This window comes from Phascolarctos cinereus, unplaced genomic scaffold (genome assembly GCF_003287225.1).
Source record: "Phascolarctos cinereus isolate Bilbo 61053 unplaced genomic scaffold, phaCin_HiC Scaffold_1;HRSCAF=81, whole genome shotgun sequence".
NCBI lineage: Eukaryota > Metazoa > Chordata > Mammalia > Diprotodontia > Phascolarctidae > Phascolarctos > Phascolarctos cinereus.
In genome coordinates this window covers 248,991,928-249,016,237 of record NW_027555514.1, presented here as the reverse complement: position 1 = coordinate 249,016,237, position 24,310 = coordinate 248,991,928, and the positions used below count along the sequence as shown (strand labels likewise).

Genomic DNA, 24,310 nt, shown 5'->3' with positions numbered 1-24,310 from the left:
ATGTAATGGGGACAGGCTAGAAGCATTTCCAATAAGATCGGGGTGAAACAAGGATGTCCATTATCACCACTGTTATTCAATATTGTACTGGAAACCTTAGCTTTAGCAATAAGAGAAGAAAAAGAAATTGAAGGCATTAGAATAGGCAAAGAAGAAACAAAGCTATCACTCTTTGCAGATGACATGATGATATACTTAGAGAATCCTAGAGAATCAAGTAAAAAACTACTTGAAATAATAAACAACTTTAGCAAAGTTGCAGGCTATAAAATAAACCCACATAAATCATCAGCATTTCTATATATTACCAACAAAGCCCAACAGCAAGAGATAGAAAGAGAAATCCCATTTAAACTTACTGTAGACATTATAAAATATTTAGGAGTCTACCTCCAAACAAACCCAGGAACTCTATGAACACAATTACAAAACACTTTTCACACAAATAAAATCAGATCTAAATAATTGGAAAAACATCAGTTGCTCATGGGTAGGCCGAGCTAATATAATAAAAATGACAATCCTACCTAAGCTAATTTACTTATTCAGTGCCATACCAATCAAACTACCAAAAATTATTTTATAGAGTTAGAAAAAATAATAACAAGATTCATTTGGAAAAACAAAAGGTCCAGAATATCAAAGGAACTAATGAAAAGAAATGCAGGGGAAGGTGGCCTAGCAATTCCAGATCTTAAATTGTATTATAAAGCAGCAATCATCAAAACTGCTTGGTACTGGCTAAGAAATAGGGAGGTGGATCAGTGGAATAGGTTAAATATGCAAGACACAGTAGTCAATGACTATAGTAATCTATTATTTGATAAACCCAAAGACCTCAGCTTCTGGGATAAGAATCTACTCTTTGAAAAGAACTGCTGGGAAAACTGGAAAAGAGTATGGCAGAAACTAAGCATAGACCCAAATCTCACACCATATACCAAAATAAAGTCAAAATGGGTTCAGGACTTAGATATAAAGGCTGATACCATAAGTAAACTGGGAGAACAAGGAATAGTTTACCTATCAGATCTATGGAGAACAGAAGAATTCATGACCAAACAGGAGATAGAGAACATTATGAAAAGGAAAATGGATAATTTTGATTACATTAAATTGAAAAGTTTTTGCAAAAACAAAGCCAATGCAACTAAGATTAGAAGGAAGGTAGAAAATTGGGAAAGAATTTTTACAACCAGTCTCTCTGATAAAGGCCTCATTTCTAAAATATATAGAGAATTAAGACAAATTTATAAGAACACAAGCCATTCCCCAATTGATATATGAACAGACAGTTCTCAGATGAAGAAATTAAAGCCATCTATAGTCATATGAAAAAATGCTCTAAATCATTATTGATTAGAGAAATGCAAATCAAAACAACTCTGAGGTACCACATCACACCTATCAGATTGGCCAACATGACAAAACAGGAAAATGATAAATGTTGGAGAGATGTGGGAAAATTGGAACTAATACATTGTTGGTGGAGTTGTGAAATGATCCAACCATTTTGGAGAACAATTTGGAACTATGCCCAAAGGGCTACAAAAATGTGCATACCCTTTGATCCAGCAATAGCACTTCTAGGGCTATATCCCAAAGAGATCAAACAAATGGGAAAAGGACCCACATGTACAAAAATATACATAGCAGCTCTTTTTGTGGTGGCAAAGAATTGGAAATTGAGAGGATGCCCATCAATTGGGGAATGGCTGAGCAAGTTGTGGTATATGAATGTAATGGAATACTATTGTGCTATAAGAAATGATGAACAGGCTGACTTCAGAAAAACCTGGAAAGACTTATATGGTCTGATGCTGAGTGAAGTGAGCAGAACCAAGAGGACTTTGTATACAATAGCAGCCACGTTATGCAGTGACTAAGAATGTTAAACTGAACCCTTCTCAGCATTACGAGGATCGAAGACATCTCCAGAGGCCTCGGGATGGAAAATACTGTCCACATCCAAAGAAAGAACTATGGAAGTCGAATCGCTCTCACTTATTTTTACCTTCAGTTGAGTTTTGTTTCATCTTTCTGATAGTTCCTCCTATTGGTTTTAATTTTTACTTACAACTTCACTAATGTGAAAATATGTTTAATGGGTATGTAAATGTAAAGCCTATATCAGATTGTGCACCGTCTTGGGGAGGGTGGGGGGGAGAAAAAAGGAGAAAAATTTTCAACTCAAAAGCATATGGAAAAAAAAATTTAAAAAAGTAAAAATTTTAAAAAACATGTATCCTCTCTTGAGCTTATCATATGGAATGCATGACCTACTTCATGACCTAAAATTGACAAGCTTAAAGCCACTCCTTTGGGTTAGACAATGCCCTCCAGAGGGCCATTGATGAGATATTGCTCTGGTAAGGATTGAAGTTACTGGAACTACTTTTCCCTTAATGCATTAGCACACTTTACAATTCAGTTACCATTCTGAATTTCACCTTCTTCTCCTAAAAAAAAAATGAAAGTGTTGAAGTGGGTGAACTGAACAGTCACTTCTAGTAGTAAAATTTTGTGACTCACAGAAAATATATAAATGCAGAAGTAATTTGTTGTTGTCTTGAAGATGTAAGATACACTCTATGAAAGGATGGAAAAAGGAACATATATAAGATTTTTTGGGTAGGTCTACCAGGGAAGAGGAACCTGCAGCCTCAAGGCCACATGTGGCCCTCCTAGGTCCATAAGTATGGCACTTTGATCCCTACCTCTGGTAGTCCCATCTCAACCATTGGGTAGTAGTTGAGTATCAAATACCATTCTTGCACTTTATAGTACTTACCTGTGAAGTGAAAGGCATAGGTTATTTGCAGATTATCTATTATAATAATATCTATTATAATACCGGTATATATAATATAGTTAAATAATAATATGATATAAATATACTATAATAATATTTTATAAAATATCTGTCATGATAATTATCATAATAATGTTTGACCTAGACAATTTGCGGATAATCTTCTAGCATTAAAATGTGATATTTCTGCAATACAATGTGATGAATAGAAAAATAGGGAAATAGCATAAGTATAGGATAAATGTACAACTGTCACTGTAGAATGTAATGCTGGGATGATTATAGAAATTAGATACTTTGGTAAGAGGAAGGGAGACTACTGGAGAAAGAGAGAAGGGGTATCTGTTGTCACCTGAAGCCAACTATCGTAAGGAAGAACAAAGAAGATGGTCATCAAAGCCTTCCAGTTGTAGCAAATTTACGAAAGGCTGGGCTCAGAGGTGTCCACACCTAGCTGGCTACAGAATGCAAGTGAAACAACTTAGGTAGACACTTTGTCAGACTCATCTCCTTTCTGCTTATCTCAATGTCAAACTCTTGTATCCTGACTCAATACTCATCTCTCATATATTTTTTCCTGATCCTTATGATATTGCTTCCTACTCTAACAAATTCATGATTTAGAGTTAAGTGACCTAGGTACAAAGTATAGATCTTCCAATTACTAACTATGTGACTTTGGACAAGTAAGCCATGCAATGTCTCTGGGTCTCAGTTTCATCATTTGTGAAAAAAAAATGAGCAAGGTTAATTAGATGACCTCCAAGATCCTGAGATCTCTGTGTTTGTATAAGGAGTGAGGTTGCCCAGGGGATGGAGTACTTAACCTGAAGTCAGGTCAGTTCTAAGCTCAAATATGGGCCTGGTGACTTAGCCGTGTTACTCTGAGGGAGTCATTTAAAGTCTATCTGCCTCAGTTTCCTCATTTGTGAAATGAGGATAACAATTGTACCTACCCCCTGGGATTGTTGTGAAGGTAAAATAAGATAGTATGTATTCAGGGCTTTGCAAACCTTAAAGTGATATATAAATATCATCATCCTCATAATCATCATTATTATCATCATCCCTTCTAGCTCTACATCTTTGAGCCTTCCAGTTCAACAAGCTGTAGCTTCGTTCCTGATCTGTTTTATTATGCACTGGGTCTGACTCCTATATGTGAAGGACTTTATCTCACCTTCCCTTGTTCCTCAGCTAAGGAAATTCAATGCTACTTCATAAAATCACCTTAATCTTGGTATGGCATATGATGTGTATGTGGCTCTTACCCAGTGGCAAGGGTAGGATTGCAGGAAACAATCAATACCATCAAGTGGACCCTTCATTTGAGAATTATCGAAAGACAAGGACAAGAACTATATAGAATGGGAATTCTAGGAGAGGTTGAGCCTTGCCTTAGTGGAGGGGCTACACACACCAGTGGGATCACAGATGCAACAAAGTTTAATCTGGTGAATGAGAATTTCACAGGGTGGAGGATGGGGAGATGAAAAATGGCTTGTATAATTACAAGATGTCATCTAGCATTCTTGTTTCTCTCTCTAGAGCATCTGTGTAACAGTGTACCACCTTCATATTACTTGATTTTATCATTACCTGGTGAATCTCATAATGAATGACTGACATAGAGTTTATTACTGTTCTGCTTAAAATGTGACATTTGGACAGGATTTCCCTGCTTCTGGAGTAAAAAATGTCACAAATATGACATGCTTATCATTATAATGCAGAGCCAGTTATTTATACAAACTGACTTCTAAACTCCTAACAGTATGACAATGCATAGCATGAACAAAATGACCTTTTTTCCCCAAATTATTTATTTATTTTTAAATTATGGAATTAAAAAAAAGCATGTCCATAACATAGTATAATAAAAAAAAGATGATTGTACAGGAAACTACAAATCTGTTATGTACAACTTGCTATTCTTTTTAAATATGTAATAAAGTTATCATGTAAATATTTTCTCTTTATTTTTCTTCCCTTTCCACTCCCTGCCCTAGAGATGGCTACCATTAAACATAAATAGTTGTGTGTGTGCATATGTATGTATGCATACATATATATATATATATATATACATACATATATATGTATATGTGTGCATATGTAAAATTATTCTTTATATACTTCTATGTGTATATATATATAGACATACATATGAATATCAGTTCTTTCTATGATTGAAGATTGCATCTTTTTTCATATGTCCTTTATAATTAATTTAGGTAGTTATAATAGTCAAAATGACTTATTTGCTCAAAGTCATTCTTCTTTTTGTTCTTTTTTTAATTTTTTAAAATTTTTTCCATATGTTTTTGAGTTGAAAATTTTTCTCCCTTTTCCTCCCCCCCACCGTCCCCAAGATGGCACACAATCTGATATAGGTTTTGCTCCAAGTCATTCTTAAAACAATATTGTTGTTACTGTATACAGTGTTCTCTTGGTTCTGCTCATTTTGCTCTTCCTTATTTCATGCAAGTTTTTTTCTAAGTTCATTGAGCTTATTTTTTATGGCACAATAGTATTCCATCACAATTACATACCACAACTTGTTCGTTCATTCACAATTCATGGATATCCCCTCAATTTCCAGTTCTTTTCCACAACAAAGAGAGCTGCTATAAACATTTTAGAACACATAGGTTGCTTTCCTTTCTTTCCCTAATAACATTTGGAAATAGACCTAGTAGTGGTATTGTTGGGTCAAAGGGTATAAGCAGTTTAATAACTCTTTATGCATAATTCCAGATTGCTCTCCAAAATGATTGGATCACTTCACAATTCCACCAACAATGAATGTGTCCTAATTTTTCCACATCCCCTCCAACATTTGTTCTTTTCCCTTCAATCATTTTAGCGAATATGGCAGGTGTAAAATTATATTTCAAGGTTATTTTAATTTGTATTTCTCTAATCAATAATGATTTGGACCATTTCTTCATATGACTATAAATTGTTTTGATTTCTTCATTAGAAAACTGCCTGTTCTATCCTTTGACCATTTATGAATTGGGCAATGACTCTTATTTTTTTTTAGTAAATGGTATTTAATTTTTTTCCTGTTACATGTAAAGATAGTTTTCACCATTCATTTTGATAAAATTTTGAGTCTCAAATTTCTCTTCCTCCCTTTTATCTCCCTTCCCAAAGATGTCAAGCTATCTGATACAGGTGGTATATATGCAACCATGTTAAACATATTTCCACATCAAATGACTTATATTCATATGGTTTTGACAAAGTTCTTTATATGAGAAGTTCTTTATGACAAAGTTCTTTATCTAAGAACTTTAAAAATCTATAAAATTTTCCTCCAATTTTCTGTTTTCCTTCTGATCTTGGCTATATTTGTTTTATTTGTACAAAACCTTTTTAATTTGATGTAATCAAAATTATCCATTTTACACCTAACTGTGCTTTCTTTCACTTGTTTATTAATAAATTGTTCAAGAGCCATAAATCTGATAGGTAATATGTTCCATGTGTACAGATCAAAATGCTCAAATTTAAGAACCATCAATGATGAATAGAGAGAATGTATGGATAGAAATGGGACTCAGGAAAGAAAAAGATTGGTAAGTCTCTGGTCTAGTAGATAGTTTAAAATTTTTAAGAAAGTCATTTCTTTTAGTATCCATTGAATCAAACTCAACACTGCTTTCTCTTTCCTTCATCCCCTACCTTCCCGTAGGAATTAAAATTCTCTTTTTAAATAGCTCAATCCTCTTCTTTGGCTAGGAACACTTGCTTGTTTATTTGAGACTGAAGGGAGCACGTGGAGAAAGAGGAATGGCCTGAAAAGAATTTTTTTTTCTGTGACTTTGAGACAGAAAAGCAGGTCTTTTGACCTACCCATGATAGTTGCAAAATACTGCCCTGGAACAAAGGAATTTAAATTTCCAGCTTGAAAGTTGAGAGGAAAGCAAGCTGTTTTGCAAGTCAACACTGTGCCTGGCCTCTCATCTCTTACTTCCTGGGGAAGGAGCAGAATTTTATGTCCAACAAGTGAGGTTGACTTAGGCAACAAAATAGAACCTTATCAGATCAGCTGATCACCAGTGACTAGGACAGTAAAAATTGAGTCTTTATCCACCTGAGTCCGCAGGAGAAAATTATTAGTTGAAAATATTGGGTGACATATTTAATAAAATTCATGATCATCTTATTTGAGAACTGCTCTGAAAATTGTGCCTTAAAAAGTCAATGTGACATTTAAAGCATGAATTCCTTAATTTCTAGAGGAAACCTTCCTGTCTGAGACTTCTGCTTCTTGTTCTACTTTCTTCTCTTTGGGACCAAGCATGGGGAAAAAAATCTAATCTCTTTTTTTCACATGAATTTTACTTCAGCACTCTCATTTTTCCCTCTAAGTCTTCCTTTCTCCAAGCTAAATATCCCTAGCTCCATCAGTTAATCCCTTTGGAGCATCATTATCTATTCACTTCCTAAAATGTGTGAATTAAATTGAGTATAATAGTTAAAGATGTGGTTGACCAGAACAGAGTGCAGCTGCTGCATGTCTCCCATTCTGAACACCATGTTTCTTTTTATACAGATTAGAATAACATTACCTTTTTTTTTTTGGCCTACTATGGCAGGCCAATAAAACCACCAAGTATTTTTCATAGAACCTATTGTATATTTCATAGGGTTGTAGTAGTAGCAACAGTAGCAATAGAAGTAGTAGTAGCAGCAGCAGCAGTAGTAGTAGTTGTGGTCATGGTGGTGGTGACAGTAGCAGTAGTAGTAGTAGTAGTAGTAGTAGTAGCAGTAACAGTAGCAGTAGCAGTAGTAGTAGTAGTAGTAGTAGTAGTAGTAGTAGTAGTAGTAGTAGTAGTAGTAGTAGTAGTAGTAGTAACAACTACTAATAATGCTGATGACTAAGACCAAGACAAGTATTTTTTTAGTGCTCTAAAGTTCGCAAAACATTTTACATATGTTATCCCCAATCCAATAAAGATTTATTAAGCATCAACTATGTGTCAGGTACTATGCTTAGTATTCAGAATACAATTAATAAAAAGAAAGAAAATCCATGCCTTCAAGGAGCTTACAATCTAAAGATCACACACAAGAGGAGGCCAAAAAGTATGGGCTAGAGACTCAAAGGGGTCTGTGGGTTGGTTGCATCTTGTTGCATGGAGTTGAAACCAGGATGAAGCAGCAGATACAAAGTAGAGTGAGATACCATTGTGGTGTCTCTTAAGTGGTACCTAATTTAATCTTCACAACAACCCTGGTTGTTACTACTATTATCCCCCGTTGGACATGTAGGTGAAGAAACTGAATCTTAGAGAGATTAACCGGCTCACCCATGCTCATAAGCATGCAAGGTAGGTTTTAAAGTCAGGTCCCTCTCTGATTCCAAGTCTTCCAGTCTATTTCTGAAGATGACTTTGAACCCAAGTACAGAACTTAAAATTTATTGCTTTTAAATTTCATCTTGTTAACAAGATATATCCTATTAGTTTCACAGTATTTGTTCTTATATTCATGCATGTCTCAGACCATTCTCCCCTTTAGATGTCAGCATTAATATTGTATATTTGTTTACCCATCAAATATTCAAGAATGTACAACTAATCAGAATTTATTTTAACAGTAGTCAGTTGTATGCATTTTAATCTAAATTTGATAAAAATGCCCCCAAAATAATCTTCATTTATGCATATTATACATAGAAGTATGTCAGATTTTTCTTTCATGTTTTCAGTATAGTGTGTGTGTGTATTTCTAAATAAACGAATGATTTATTCAGAATCCAAAAATGCCTTTGGCATTTTTTTTCCCAAAGAAGACATGAGCACCTATATTCTCAGTGGGGAATGTGTCTGGAGATCAAACTGTTCAGTTTACAGACGAGGTGGATATTTGTTACATTATCCATGATGTGGTTTTATAGACATAGATTGTCACTTTTCACTGGTTGCAAGAGATGGGGTGAATGAGGGAGGAAGATGTCATCTGGTTTTATTATTTTAGTTCCTTAGGGTGACTCACAGATTTATTATGCTAAATATTATTCATTTGAGAATTCCATAGAGTTTTAGTGAGAACTTCACTTAGGGGTTTGTAACTTCTATAATCAGAGTAATTTGAGTGGGAAGCGGCATGTGATATTCATTAGTGTTTTTTCTTTAATCCACTGCCACTACCTTTAGAAAAGGGTAGGCACAACTCACCACGAAGATTTTTTTTTTAATGTGTTCAGTGTAGTAGGTTTGAAAGATAATATACAGTACCAGGAGAACTGGATTGGAGTTTGGATTTTGACATGGGCTAGTTATGCAACCCTGGTTCAGTGACACAATAAGCCTCAGCTTTACTATCTTAAAGCCAAGGAGACTGGATTATAAAGATTTATAAGTCCAGGTCTTTCCTTCCTACCATGTTTGAATAAAATTACTTTTCATCTCCCAACCACAATTTCCTCATTTGTAAAATTGAGGATTTTGTACTTCAGGACTTCTGAGGTCTCTTTAGCTCTAGAGATATGATCCTATGATCTCAAGTGCCATTATGAATGGCCCAATCCAGGCAAGCCCTGAAATACGTGCGTCATCTCCTTTATCATATTAATCAAAGTTTTTGATGTCTTCCACAGTAGTGTTTGTTTTTCATCATAAACTTTTTGTTTTTAATGAAGTATGACTGGATAAGATCTTTATGTGATTCACACACTCTAGAATACAGGCATATTTTTTAAAGATAAGCCAAGGTAATTACTATTGGTTTTCATATACTTGAATGAAAAGAAAGTAAGTTTGTTTCCTGGCTGTTATAAGAAGTAATCCTATGTAAAGCTTGATCAGTCATTTCAGTTGTGTCTGACTCCTCATGATCCCATTTGGGGTTTTCTTGGCAAAAATACTGGAGTAGTTTGCCATTTCCTTCTCCAGCTCATTTTCCAGATGAGGAAACTGAGGCAAACAAAGTTAAGTGACTTGCCAGGTTCACATAGCTAATAAGTGTCTGAGGCCAGATTAGAACTCATTAAGATGGACCTTCTGACTTCAAGTTGATATTCTATCTACTGTATCACCTGGCTGGCCAAGTAAAGCTACATATAATTTAATTGTTTTTTTTTTAAAATACTGAGTCATTAATACACCAATCGAGGGAGTCTATATTTGCTCATGGCCATATCGATGGACATTATCAGGGAGCTTTCTGTCTGCTGCCTTACGTAACAAGTATTTGCCCCATTATCCATGGTGTCATAAGTCTAGAAGTAAAAGGAACCTTGAAGACCTAAACCCTCATTTTACTACCAAGAAAGTTGAGATCCATGGAGGCAGAGTGACTTGCCCAGTCATTAAGTATCAGAGGAGCTATTTAAACCCAATTCCTATGAGTCTGTAGTCATTACTCTTTCTCTGTATTCTACTACCTAAAGTCATCTTGAGTATATTAATACTCCTTCACTTGGACTCCAGAAGAATAACATTAAAACCTCTACCTGCCCTGGGAAATGGTAAGAGAGGATCTCAACCTGAAGAGAATCAATTGGGTGGGGGGCAATCATTGACCTTAGCATTTTATACTAGGAAAGGCCATTCAGTGCAGAGAAAACACTGGATTTGAAGTTGGAAAAGTAGGTGTTGAGTCCTGGCTCTGATACTTTTTACCTGTGTAAGCTTAGGAAATGCACCTGAATTCTCTATGCCTCAGTTGTCTCAACTGTAAAATACAGATATCATACTAGATAACAAATAACATTTTTTTTCAGCTCTAAATCTGAAATGGTACAATCCTAAGAATATAGACAAAAGATGCTGGGGTGAAAGGAACTTAGAATATGATTTGGACAAAGAAGAGCCCATTTTAGTTTGGGGAGAATGAGTATTTGGAGGTAATGTTCAAAAAAACCCCAAGAGGATAGGTTGGGGCCATATTACATTGAACCTTAAATGTCATGCAATTAAATGCTACCTACCTTCATATTTTGGAAGGGCTGTTAGGGATTTCATGAATATGGGTTTGAATACTAAAGGGAAGAAGCTGAGGAGAACTGGAGATTGAACTTGCTGGATCTAGTTCTTAGAGGAGGAGATGCTAGCACAGGCAGAGGAATTAGCTTTGGGAATAAAACCTCTTCCTCTGAAACAGGAAAATCAGGCTGCAGGAAAGGACAGATAGAAAAAATCCACAGTTAGAGTGGGAGAGATGAGTGAGAATTTTTACCTGAATAAGAAAGATTATATTTCACTCTTAAATTTTCAGTTTCTTTGCCATTGGGCAAAAATAATCTTCATGCATGAAAATATTCCCTGTAGGAAAATGTACATCATTGAGACGGAAATCCGCAAGTCAGAAGATTATTCTATAGCATATACCTTCTGGCAGTGTCATTCCTTCCTATGCAGGTCACCTATAATGGTGTATGCCTTCCTAATTATGGAACACAATGAAAATTTAACTCATGCAAGCTTTATCATTCATTTTTACCAGTCTAATAATAGTAATTCATTAGAGTATGTCATCTTTCCAAGCTCATTGAGAATAGAGATTGTATCATGCTGTGTACTTGTATCCCCAGCATCTCACATGGGGTGGATACTTAGTAAATGCCTGTAAATTAACTTCATCTTTTCATTTTCAACCACTTGATGACTTATTAGGTTGTCCTTATTAGATTGCTATAGGAAAAGAAGGGGACCTGAGAGGGAAGGAGGGAGGAAGTTAAGGTAGGAAGGAAGGGAGAAAGGGAGGGATGACGAAAGTTCAACACCTTACAACTAACCATCTGGGACCAGGCCTGACTAGACTTAGACTGGTCCTTGGATGATGTTCACTGCTGCCCTATATTTGGAAATCTTGGCAGCATGGTAGCACCTGCCCAAGCTGATAGTCAGTTGAGATGATCATCTAGAACTCTGGGTCACCGTAACAAAAATAAAAATGACAGTTCTTGTTTATAGTACTATATTGTTACAAAGCGTGTACAAAGTATTCCCTTCGTAATAGTCCTGCAACACAGGGTAGCAGAACGATTTTATCACCATCTTCCAGATGTAAACACACCTTCCATCGGAATATTATTTCCTTCTTTGGCATCTTAGATTCCGTAGTCTCATAGGTATATACTTACAACTCAAAGCACTTCTGTACTACTGCACTGGCTTCTTTTCCTCTTCCCAAGAACTGACTAAACCAGAAACCCGAGCTCTGTTGTTGGTTCTTTCTTTCTTTCTTTCTTTCTTTCTTTCTTTCTTTCTTTCTTTCTTTCTTTCTTTCTTTCTTTCTTCTTTCTTTCCTTCTTTTTTCTTTCTTTCTTTCTTTCTTCTTTCTTTCTTTCTTTCTTTCTTTCTTTCTTTCTTTCTTTCTTTCTTTCTTTCTTCCTTCCTTCCTTCCTTCCTTCCTTCCTTCCTTCCTTCCTTCCTTCCTTCCTTCCCCTCTCTCTCTCTCTCTCTCTCTCTCTCTCTCTCTCTCTCTCTCTCTCTCTCTCTCTCTCTCTCTCTCCTCTCTCTCTCTCTCTCTCTCTCCTCCCTCCCTCCCTCCCTTCCCTCCTTCCCTCCTTCCTTCTTTCCTTCCTTCCTTTCTTCCTTCCTTTTCTTTCTTCTTTCTCTATATATGTGTGTGTGTGTGTGTGTGTGTGTGTGTATATACACATACAATTTTTCTTTGGCAATCTCCACCTCATAGCTTTGATTATCACATATATAATTAGCCAAACCACAACTTGATTGTCTTCACCTTTGACCACTTTTCTGAGCTAATGCCAGACCTAGACCTCTGAGTGTCTGCAGCACTTTGCCTAGATATTTCTACAGCACCTCAAAACTCAACCTGGCCTAAACTATGCTTCTTATCTTTCTCCCTTGCCCTGCCCACCCTTCCGGAGTTGCTATTTCACTCATTGCCAATACTGCTCATCCAGTCTTCCTTATCAGAAAACCTTGGGTGTTACATTGAACCATTCCTTTACCTTTCATAATAATTGTTTGACTGATTTCACTTTTCATTTCCAATTTAGTTACCAGATCTCAATTCTAATTCTGCAGAATCTTTCACATTCATTCTATCATTATTCCCACTACCACCAAAGCAAGGTAGACCCTTGTTCTCACATGGATAGACCACTGTTTCAATCTCTTAATAGGTTTTCCCACCTCCACTCTCCCAACCCCCATCCATCCTTCATACAATTGTTAGATTTATTTTCCTAAATTATAAAACCATTCATGTCACCCCTGTGCTAAAATCATTAATGATTCCCTATTACCTTAACAGGTAAAGTCCAAACTCTGTTGTCTAACATTTAAGGCTTTCTGTAGGTAGGCAGTGAAGTGGCACAGTGGATAGAGTTCTGGGCCTGAAGTCAGGAAGGCCTGGGTTCAAATCTGGCCTCAGACACTTACTAGCTGTGTGACTCTGGGCAAGTCACAGAACCCTTGTTGTCTCAGTTTCCTCATTTTTAAAATGACTTGGAGAAAGAAATGGCAAGCCCCTCCTGTATCTTTGCTAAGAAAAGCCCAGATGGGGTTGCGAAGAGTCAGACACAACTAAAATAACTCAACAGCAGCACCAACAAACACTTGACTTAATATGGAAAGAGCTGTTCCAGCCCTGGTGGCAGAAGGGATGTGTTTGAGTGCTAGCTTGGTCTCTTAGTGGCTATTTAACTAGATAGTTACTAGATCCTTACTTTTGGGCAAATTATTTACCATCTCTAGATCTCAACTGATTCATCCATAAAGTAATAGGGTTGGATTAAATCATCTCTTTGGTCCTCTCCAGCTATAACATTCCAGGATTTTATCATACATGTTAAAATTCTGCCTGTCCTTGAAAGCCTGCTTAAAATGCCACCTCCTCCATTAAGCCTTTCCTGATTGTACCCCACAACCCCACTGGGTAACAGATTACCTTCTTTCTCTTGACCTTCTGTTTACATGCCTCTAATACAGTCTCTACTTATTTGCATGTGACTCATAGCCCTTCTAATAAAATGTAATTTCCAGCAGTACTGAAGCACATGGAGTCTTTCCTATCATAAGGCCTTCCACATAGTAGGTGCTTAATAAACATTTGCACCTCCTTTCTATTAATGATTTCCTCTTTCTCCTATATGTAGCTTCTTTGTACATATCTGTTTTCTTCTTGTCTCTCCCATTATATTGTGACCTCCTCCAGGGCAGGAACTGTTTTTTGCCTCTTTCTGTGTTCTTGGAGCTTAGCACAATGCTTGTCACAAAGTAGGTATTTTGTAAATGCTTATTGAGTGACTGTTGAAAAATTGAATTGACCAAACTGAAGCTTCAAAACTAAGATGCATTAAGATCACACATTTTAGTCCTAGCACTTCTGCTATCAAGCCCTGTCCTCCTTCCAGCACACAAAGATCCTTCTCATCTATAGTCATTATCAGTCCTAACTGCTCCCAGGTATTGGTCATGTATATGTATCCCACTATTAATTTTCCTAACAAATATTCTATTTAACTGATAATATGTACTCTGTAAACTAAACCTCTGAGGTTCTTTATATTTGAAAAACTGAATTATTACCATTTCCTATTTCAAATATTGATTTTGAAATTGTTTAGAATTCAAATAACTTGAAATGTATATTATCATCAATAAATATTTATGTAGCAAAGCCTTTATTTTGTATCCACCATTCTTCATTTCCAATTGTGTTCCTGATCCATTATCATTTCTATGCCAGGGACCCTGAGATCTGTGTTTTCAGCCAGAAACTCTCTCTTGAATTCTGCCCCCTGATTCCTGCTTACTACCTAGACATACTGACAACATCTCAAAGCTAACATGTCCCGATCTAAACTTCTTTCCCCCCAACTCTTCTTTTATTCCAACTTCCTGAATATTCTTTCAGCCATTCACTTGGCTTAAAAGCCAAGAGTCATCTTTGAATCTTCCCTTTCCTTCATTCTCCATTATTTCAGTATGTCGTTAAATGTTTGTAGTTCAGTCATTTTTCAGTCATGTCTGACTCTTCCTGACTCCCATTTGGGGTTTGCTTAGCAAAGATGCTCAAGTAGTTTGCCATTTCCTTCCCTGGTTAATTTTACAGATGAGGAAACTGAGGCCAACAGGCCTAAGGGGCTTGCCCAGGGTCACACACTTAGTAAGTATCTGAGGCCAGAATTGGCCTCAGGAAGATGAGTCTTCCTCACTCCAGACCTGGTGCTCTATCTACTGCACCTCCTAACTACAAACTTGTTAAATGCTGTTTATTTGACCTATTTGACCTCTACAGTATCATATATATATATATGTATATATCCTTCCAACTTCCCTTCTACCACTGGCCTCTTTCACTAGTTGTAAGTCATGTCATCATCTCCCTGATGGCATGTCCTTTTTGAGAATGAGGGACAAACCACAGCCTGTGAGTAGTCTGAGCTGCCTAAATGGGTACCCAACTGACCAGTTCCAGTTGGACAACTCAGCTTATCCTCCCCTCGCCTCCCTTGACGTGAGGGTGTTCTGCCCAAAGGAAGGTAAATTTTCATAGCCAAAAGCTACCCAGTTAATGGGGTTTACTGGCTAGATTTCTTTCTCAAAGACCCTACCTTAAACCCAATTCACTCAGTCTCCCAGTTTGGACAAGAAGTCCACTACCTACCCAAGCACATTTCATGGTTATTTTTTTGGCCCTCCAGGCTTAGAGTGAATGTAAATAGTAACTGTTTGTCTTTTGGCCAGCAACCCTGAAGGTCTTCCTTTCCCATTTTGATTTTTTTTTTAATTATAGGGGCTGTCATTTGACTCATTCTTTTTTTAAAATTTTATTAATTTATTTTGATTTATCAACAATCACTTCCATATGCTTTTGAGTTGAAAATTTTTCTCCCCCTTCCTCCCCCCACCCTCCCCAATACAGTGTATAATCCGACATAAGCTTTGCATTTACATTCCTATTAAACATATTTTCACATTAGTGAAGTTGTAAGTAAAAATTAAAACCAATAGAATGAACCATCAAAAAGAGGAAACAAAACTTAACAGAAGGTAAAAATAAGTAATAGCGATTCGGGCTTCCATAGTTCTTCCTTTGGATATGGACAGCATTTTCCATCCCGAGGCCTCTGGAGATGTCTTAAATCCTTGTAATGCTGAGAAGGGTTCAGTGTAACAATAGTAGTCATCACATAACATGGCTGTTATCGTGTACAAAGTCCTCTTGGTTCTGCTCATTTCACTCAGCATGAGACCATATAAGTCTTTCCAGGTTTTTCTGAAGTCAGCCTGTTCATCATTTCTTATAGCACAATAGTATTCCATTACATTCATATACCACAACTTGCTCAACCATTCCCCAATTGATGGGCATCCTCTCAATTTCCAATTCTTTGCCACCACAAAAAGAGCTGCTATGTATATTTTTGTACATGTGGGTCCTTTTCCCATTTGTTTAATGTCTTTGGGATATAGCCCTAGAAGTGCTATTGCTGGATCAAAGGGTATGGACATTTTTGTAGCCCTTTGGGGCATAGTTCCAAACTGTTTTCCAAAATGGTTGGATCATTTCACAACTCCACCAACAATGCATTAGCATTCCAATTTTCCCACATCCTCTCCAACATTTATCATTTTCCTGTTTTGGTCATGTTGGCCAACCTGCTAGGTGTGATGTGGTACCTCAGAGTTGTTTTGATTTGCATTTCTCTTATCAATAATGATTTAGAGCATTTTTTCATATGACTATAGATGGCTTTAATTTCTTCATCTGAGAGCTGTCTGTTAATATCAATTGGGGAATGGCTTGTGTTCTTATAAATTTGTCTTAATTCTCTATGTATTTTAGAAATGAGGCCTTTATCAGAAAGATTGGTTGTAAAAATTCTTTCCCAATTTTCTACCTTCCTTCTAATCTTAGTTGCATTGCTTATGTTTGTGCAAAAACTTTTGAATTTAATATAATCAAAATTATCCATTTTGCTTTTCATAATGTTCTCTATGTCCTGTTGGTCATGAATTCTTCTATTTTCCATAGATCTGATAGGTAAACTATTCCTTGTTCTCCCAGTTTACTTATGGTATCAGCCTTTACATCTAAGTCCTGAACCCATTTTGACTTTATTTTGGTATGTGGTATGAGATTTCAGTCTATGCCTAGTTTCTGCCATACTCTTTTCCAGTTTTCCCAGAAGTTTTTTTTTTTTCAAAGAGTGTGTTCTTATTCCAGAAGCTGGGGTCTTTGGGTTTATCAAATAAAAGATTACTATAGTCATTGACTACTGTGTCTTGCATATTTAACCCATTCCACTGATCCACCTCCCTATTTCTTAGCCAGTACCAAGCAGTTTTGATGATTGTTGCTTTATAATACAATTTAGGATCTGGAATTGCTAGGCCACCTTCCCCTGCATTCCTTTTCATCAGTTCCTTTGATATTCTGAACCTTTTGTTTTTCCAAATGAATCTTGTTATTATTTTTTCTAGCCCTATAAAATAATTTTTTTGGTAGTTTGATTGCTATGGCACTGAATAAATAAATTAGCTCAGGTAGGATTGTCATTTTTTACTATATTAGCTCGGCCTCCCCATGAGCAACTGATGTTTTTCTAATTATTTAGATCTGATTTTATTTGTGTGAAAAGTGTTTTGTAATTGTGTTCCTAGAGTTCCTGGGTTTGTTTTGGGAGGTAGACTCCTAAAGATTTTATAATGTCTACAGTAAGTTTAAATGGGACTTTTCTTTCTATCTCTTGCTGTTGGGCTTTGTTGGTAATCTATAGAAATGCTGATGATTTATGTGGGTTTATTTTATAGCCTGCAACTTTGCTAAAGTTGTTTAATTATTTCAAGTAGTTTTTTACTTGATTCTCTAGGATTCTCTAAGTATATCATGATGTCATCTGCAAAGAGTGATAGCTTTGCTCCTTCTTTGCCTACTCTAGTGCCTTCAATTCCTTTTTCTTCTCTTATTGCTAAAGCTAAGGTTTCCAGTACAATATTGAATAACAGTAGTGATAATGGACATCCTTGTTTCACCCCCGATCTTATTGGAAATGCTTCTAGGCTGTCCAATGCTTACTGAAGGTTTTAGATATATGCTATATATTATTTTAAGGAAGACTCCATTTATACCTATGCTTTCTAGTGTTTTTAGTAGGAATGGGTGTTGTATTTTATCAAAAGTTTTTTCTGCATCTATTGAGATGATCATGTAGTTTCTGTTCATTTTGGTGTTGATATGCTCAATGATGCTGATAGGTTTCCCAATATTGAACCAACCCTGCATTCCTGGTTTAAATCCTAACTGGTTATTCTGTATTATTCTTGTGATAAGTTTCTGCAATCTCTTTGCTGGTATTTTGTTTAAAATTTTTGCATCTATATTCATTAGAGAAATTGGTCTATAATTTTCTTTCTCTATTTTGACTCTTCCTGGTTTAGGTATCAACACCACATTTGTATCATAAAAAGAATTTGGTAAGACTCCTTCTTCACCTATTTTCCTAAATAGTGTATATAGTATTGGAATTAATTGTTCTCTAAATGTTTGATAGAATTCACATGTAAATCCATCTGGCCCTGGAGATTTTTTCCTAGGGAGTTCATCAATGGCTTGTTCAATTTCTTTTTCTGAGATGGGGTTATTTAAATTTTTTTCTCTTCGTTAATCTGGGCAATTTATATTTTTGTAAATATGTATCCATTTCATAAAGATTGTGTAATTTGTTGGCATATAGCTGGGCAAAATAATTCCTAATTATTGTTTTAAGTTCCTCTTCCTTGGTGGTGGCTTCACCCTTTTCATTCTTGATACTAGTAATTTGGTTTTCTTCTTTCTTTTTTTAATTAAATTAACCAAAGGTTTATCTATTTTATTGGTTTTTTCATAAAACCAGCTCTTAGTTTTATTTATTAGTTCAATAGTTTTCTTAATTTCAATTTTATTAATTTTTCCTTTGGTTTTCAATATTTCTAATTTGGTGTTTAGTTGAGGATTTTTAATTTGTTCTTTTTCTAGTTTTTTTAGTTGTATGCCCAATTCATTAATCTCCTCTTTTTCTATTTTATTTATGTAAGCATTTAGAGATATAAAACTTCCCCTAAGAACTGCTTTGCTGCATCCCATAGTTTTGGTATGTTGTCTCATTATTGTCATTCTCTTGAATGAAATTATTGATTTCTATGATTTGTTGTTTGACCCAATCATTTTTTAGGATTAGATTATTTAGTTTCCAATTATTTTTTAGTCTATCTTTCCATGGCCCTTTATTACATATAATTTTTATTGCATCATGATCTGAAAAGGATGCATTTAATATTTCTGCCTTTCTGCATTGGATTGTGAGGTTTTTATGCCCTAGTACATGGTCAATTTTGTGTATGTGCCATGTACTGCGAGAAAAAAGTATATTCCTTTCTATCCCCATTCAGTTTTCTCCAGAGGTCTATCATACCTAACTTTTCTAATGTTCTATTCACCTCCTTAACTTCTTTCTTGTTTATTTTGTGGTTAGACTTATCTAGTGTGAGAGGGGAGGTTCAGGTCCCCCACTAGTATAGTTTTGCTGTCTATTTCTTCCTGTAACTCCCTGAACTTCTCCTGTAAGAATTTGGATGCTATACCATTTGGTGCATATATGTTTAGTAATGATATTACTTCATTGTCTATGGTGCCTTTTAGCAGGATGTAGTTTCCTTCCTTATTCTCTTTTTGATTAGATCTATTTTTGCTTTTGCTTTGTCTGAGATCAGGATTGCTACCCCTGTTTTTTTACTTCAGCTGAGCATAATATATTCTGCTCCAGCCTTTTACCTTTACCCTGTATGTGTCACTCTTTTTCAAATGTGTTTCCTGTAAACAACATATTGTAGGATTATGGTTTTTAATCCATTCTGCAATCCATTTCCTTTTATGGGAGAGTTCATCCCATTCACATTCACAGTTATGATTACTATCTGTGTCTTTTTCTCCATCCTTTCCCCCATTTATGCTTTTCTTTCTCCTTTTTCCTTTCCCCCTTCACTAGTGTTTTGCTTTTGACCACTGCCTCCTTCAGTTCCTCCCCCTTTTATTATCCCTTTCCCTTTTCTTCCCCTTTAGTCTTACTGCTTCTTCCCCCCCTCCCTTTTCTTTCCCCCTCCCTTTTCTTTCCCCTTTTCCCTCCTACTGCCTATAGGGCAAGTTAGATTTCTATACCTAACTGATTATATTATGCCCTTCTTGAGCCAAATCTGATGAGAGTAAGGTTCAAACAATGCTCCCCCCCCTTCTTTCCCTCCGCTGTAATAGGATTTTGTGTCTTTTCCTGTAATGTAATTTACCCTTGTCTGCCTCCTCCTTTCTCAGTACATTTTCTAAGATCAGATTGATCCACTTATTTGGATCCATTTAACCCACTTGATTAGATTTTTTTTATCATTACATCAAAGTCAACTAATATCCACCCTCTTTATGTATACTCCTTTAACATGGTGTAATAACAATACAGTTCTCAAGGGTTGCAAGTGTCATATTCCCTTGTGAACACCCCCCTTATTAACAACATATTGTATTTCTGTCCCATTTACCTTTTTAAGTCCTTCTTGAGTCCTGTACTTGAAGATCAAATTTTTTGTTGAGCTCTGGTCTTTTTATCAGGAAAGTTTGGAAGTCTCCTATTTCATTGAATATCTACCTCTTCCCTTGAAAAATGATGCCCATTTTTTGCTGGGTAATTGATCCTTGGCTGCATTCCAAGCTCCTTTGCCTTAGAATATCATGTTCCATGCCCTGGTCTTTTAATGTAGAAGCTGCAAGGTCCTGTGTAATCCTGACTGTGGTTCCATGATATTTAAATTGTTTCTTTCTGGCTGCTTGCAGCACCTTCTCTTTCATCTGGTAATTTTGGAATTTTGCTATTATATTCCTTGGCATTGTCAATTTGGGATCTCTTTCAGGTGGTGATCGGTGGATTCTTTCTATGGTTATTTTCCCTTCTGGTTCTAGGACTTCTGGCAGTTTTCCTTTATGATTTCCTGAAAGATACTGTCCAGGCTCTTTTTATCATCATGATTTTTAGGTAGTCCAATAATTTTTAAATTGTCTCTCCTGAGTCGATTTTCCAGGTCGGTTGTTTTACTGATGAGGTATTTTACTTTTCATCTATTTTTTCTTTTTTTTTTGTTTCTGTTTGACTGATTCTTGCTCTCTCATAGAGACATTAGTTTCCATTTGTCCAATTCTAGTTTTTAACAGATTGTTTTCTTCTGTTAGTTTTTGTACTTCCTTCTTCAATTGGCCAATTGTGTTTTTTAGGGATTTGAGCTCTTCAGTGTATTTTTTTTCCAATTGGCCAATTGTATTTTTGAAGGACTCTTCTACCTCTCTCATTTGACTATTAAAATCCTTCTTGAGCTCTTCTAAGAAGGCTTTTTGGGCTTCAGACCAGTTCATATTCCCTTTTGTTGTTGCAGATGTGGGTTTGTTGACAATGTTGTCCTCTTCAGAATTTCTGTCTTGATCTTCACTCTTCTCATAATATGAATCTATGGTACTTCTTTTTACTCATGGTGTTTCTTTATTCCCTGGCCTTTAAAGAGATTGAGCTCTCCTGCTGGGGAACAGAGGGCACTGACCCAAGCTTCTTGTGTTGGAGCCTAGGTCTTGGTCACTGGCTTTGTGCTGGGGCCTCTATATTGGCAATTGGAGGCTGTAGGTTTCTGGCAGCTTACCTGTGTTGGGCTGGAATCAGCAAGGCTGGAACTTTCAGGCAATTCTAGGTTTGCCTTTCCTTTAGCTTTCTTCAGCTCCTTTTAGATGGCTGCTGCAGGATGGTTATCTGCCTGAGGCCCCCTGCAGTGTTTTCTCCCTCATTTCTGCTAATGCACTGGGAGATTCCTTTTTGGTAGAGTGCCGATGCACCTGGTGGTTTTCTGAGCAGGTTTCCACTGGTTCCCCCCTGCCCTCACTGAGGCACTGGAGGTCCAGGTTTTGGTGTTTGCCTATTCTACCACCTGGGCTTCAGGATTCTTCACAATTGAGGCTGCAGGGCTCTGACAGCTCACCTGGTGTTGGGCTGGAACCAGCAAGGCTGGGGCTTTAGGAAGCCTTTAGGTTATTTTCTTCACCTCCTCTAAGATGAATGCCAAAGGATACTTATCTGCCTGGGGGCCTTTGTAATTCTGCTCCCTTATTTTTGCTGGGGCACTGGAAGGCCTGTTTGCTGGGCTGCTGCACTGCTGCTCCCTGTCTTTCTTCTAGTTCAGCTGTTCCAGGGTTTTTTTTCTGGGGTGATATTTTCTGGGTTTTCAGAGGTTGATAGGCGAGAGTGAGAATGACTACCTTTTCACTCCACCATCTTGGCTCCTGGAAGTGGAACTCCTCGACTCACTTCTTAAAGAGGCCTATTCAATGAATGGGCTTTGCCTCACTCAAAGTAAGAATCTGAAAAGACCTTAGCTCAAAAGGGCCAAGGTGTCCCACTGCATCCTAAGCCATCTCTAGTCAGCTTGATCGAAATCTGGGCACTGGACCCAGGTGGGTCTGGAGGAGAAAATGTGGCTGGTGACTTCACATAGCCCTCCCTCACTCAAATCAAAATCAGGGGCAAATTAAGCCATCACTTTTCTGATGTCATGCTCTTCTTCGAGAACAAAAGATAAACCACACACACATTTAGCTCCTAACTGATCTATATGACTCCCTTTTCTTCCTTCTTTAATCCATCCTTCATGCTCTCAAGGCAGTGATTGTATTGTATAACTCTGGGCATATCTCACCTGTTAATAAACCTTCCCTAGCTACCCACCAGATAGAATAGGATTTAAGCTAGCTTCCCTTTTTCATAATCTGCTCCTAATTACTTTTCCAGGTGCATTCCAAACTCTTTAGAGCTCCCCCAAAGTAAAATGGTCTTCCTCAGGAGGTGATGGTTTTCCCATCATTGCAGGTTTTCAGAATAGATGATAACATGTTGGGTGTGTCATAAAAATTAATTATTGACTGGAGATACCTTCGAATAGTTATCCTCTTACAAAAACAGATTTCAGCTCGATTTCAAGGGAAAATCTTCATAAAAACATAGAATCTCAAAAGAGAGGTTGGAGATCACCTAACGTACCTGAAACCCTTCTTTATAGAATGCCCATAAAATCTTATTGCTTTTTTTAGCTATACAGGTCTAAAACTTTAATAAAGTTTATTAATTAAATTTATTTAATAAGTATATTAACAATTGGAGACAGGGTTCAGTGGTTATAGTGCTGGACCTGGAGTGAGGAAAACCTGAATCTAAGTCCAGCCTCAGACACTTACTATCTGTGTAATCCTGGACAAGTCACATGACGTTGTTTGCCTCAGTTTCATTCTCTGTAAAATGACACAGAGAAGGAAATGGCTAGTCACTCCAGTGTTGTTGCCAAGACAACCTCAAATGAGGTCATAAAGAGTTGGACGTGACTGAAAGACTGAACAACAAAATTAAAACTTAAAACTGTACTAAGACTTTTGGGATACCTATGTACACAATGATGACAACTTGTAAATGAAGAACAACCATGACATTATCATCATCATGATAGCTGTAAAATGAGAGAAGAAATATGAGAAGACACTCCTTTGTAGAGATGGGGTGTTCCAGGTTTGGAAACTTGCATACAATATCACTTTTTTAAAAAATGCATTAATTGATTTAGATAACTTTTTTTCTTCTTTTCCCTCTTTCTCCCCTCCCCCCATTCTTCACTCTAAGAGATGATATTTTGTAATGGGAAAAGGAAAGAATAAGGGGAGAATTTATGTGATTTTTAGAAAAGGATAATTAAGAAAAAATATTCAAAATGACATTTATTTTAAAATGCTAATGCTCCTGGGAAGTTCAATCCCCTCTGTATTAAGTGTCTAACTGCTTTTTAGTTGTATACCTCTTAGATTCTGTCATTTTTCTTTTTTCATGTCTTCCATAAACCAGTATCTGAATCACTCACTGTTGCCCAATCTCATATTATCCTCTACCACCTTGCTGTCTTTCTTCACACTGTCTCCCATGTCTGGGATGGAATGCCATCCCATGACTAATTTATAAAATCCTTCCCTGTCTTCATGGCCCAAGTAAAGTGGCATACCCCTTTGATTCCAGATAGGAATTTTCTCTCATCTATAGGTCTCCTGGTACTTTGCATCTCCCCTATGCCAAAGTCGCATTGTAATTTGCTTTAAGTTGTTTTGTGTGAATTTCCCCTCTCCTAAATAGTAAAACTCTCTGAAAGTGGGAGACTATGTTTTATATTAACTCTCAATTCCATTAGATAGTTCTGTGCATTGTACAAGGCAGCCATATAATAATTATTCATTGAGTTACATTTTTTTTTCTCATTTGTACTTTCAATAGGAATGTAAAAGTTTTAGGTCCATATAGTGAGATGGATACAGTGTAGCTTCTCCAGCATTTATATAGTGTAATACATTCACAATTATGATCTGAATCAGCTTGGTGTATTAGAAGGAACACTAGATACAGAGTCTGAAGACCAGGGTTCCAACCCTGACTTTGTCACATTTTTTGCTGGGGTGCTGGACCTATGA

General features: G+C 36.6%; 1 protein-coding gene across 19 annotated transcripts in view; it reads left to right on the top strand.

Annotated features, from left to right (window-relative positions):
• The window catches only part of PPFIA2 (PPFI scaffold protein A2), a 670,503-nt gene that overhangs the window by 301,646 nt on the left and 344,547 nt on the right, over positions 1-24,310 (top strand). The window contains exon 1 of one of the 19 annotated variants that reach the window (XM_078146501.1): positions 23,202-23,366. The exons of the other annotated variants lie outside the window; for them this stretch is intronic. The gene's annotated coding sequence lies outside the window, so the exon portion shown is untranslated. Of the gene's footprint in view, positions 1-23,201; positions 23,367-24,310 lie in introns of those variants that run through there. 19 annotated transcript variants of the gene reach the window in all.